Below are 1,178 nucleotides of genomic sequence, written 5' to 3'. Positions count from 1 at the left end.
CAGGGGGCTGGGAGCCAGGGGACAGGGAAGGCAAGAGAAGGGCCTGGGGGCCAGTAGGACGAAGTGACCGGTCGGGGGTGAGGTGGGGAGGACAGAGTCAGCACTCTGCCAGTTCTGTTATGGTTGATTTGTCCTGGAGAAGAGACAGAGAGGAGAAGGTGGAGAGAGAACGTGAGAAGGAAAGAGGAGAAAGAGGAGGAGAGAGGAGAAGGAAGACACAGAGAGAGACAAGAGAGGAGAGAGAGAGAGAGAGAGAATGTGTGTCTGGCTTGCCAGGAGGCCCTTGTTCCAGCCGCTTCAGCCTTGGCCCCACCCAGAGTGTCCCTGACCATATGACTCTGGAAGGGAATGTGGGTGACTTGGAAGCAGCTGTGCTTGAGCAGTATACACACATTAGCTGTGGTCCAGTTCCTAGCTGGTCTGCACCCACTGCGCAGGGGACCGAGGTGACCTTTGATTTGTTGTCCCATTTGGGCTCAGACAACCTCTAAGCCTGTTACACAGGACGCCTGGCAAGCAGTGCCCTTCCCTTCCCACCAGCAAGCTTCCAAGGCCTCGCCCTGAGCAGGGGCCCCACAGCAACTCCCCGCAAGGACTCTGATTGGTCTAACTTAAGTCCCAAGTTAATCTGTGGCCAGAATGGCTTCCTTTGATTGATTGACTTAAGTAGGGTTGGAAGGTGGTACATGATTGACAATTCAAGGTAGATATGGGACGGCAGTGTAGGTGGAGAGGGTGGAACTGGAAGGTGCGTCAGAGTACAGCTGGGGTGGAGGAGACCAAGGCTGCTGAGGTCTGAGCGGCAGGTGCAGAAAGGAGAGTGGAGAAGCTCCCCATGGATGCTCCTGCTGCTTCTCAGTGCCATCCACTTCTCCATCAAAACAAAGTTGGCCAAGCTTCCAAGGGCTCTGCCTGACTGTGAGTCTCTCTCTGTACTTTTATTGTGAAATAGTTAATTTCCTGTTGTGAAATAATTAGATTTCCTACATAGAGTACAAAGTCTAAACGATGAAACTGATTTCGATACAACTCGTATGCACATCTGGATGCCATCTTTTATCGCACCTGCAGATGCATGGAGTCACCACAGTCAAGAGGCAGAGCTGGTCCAGCTCCGCAAAGACCTCGTTCCTGCTACCTCTTTATATCTCATTCCCCTTTCCCCTATCCCTGCCCTC

This window comes from Ochotona princeps, chromosome 8, assembly GCF_030435755.1.
Source record: "Ochotona princeps isolate mOchPri1 chromosome 8, mOchPri1.hap1, whole genome shotgun sequence".
NCBI classification, from domain to species: Eukaryota; Metazoa; Chordata; class Mammalia; order Lagomorpha; family Ochotonidae; genus Ochotona; species Ochotona princeps.
This window is presented reverse-complemented; position numbering follows the sequence as displayed.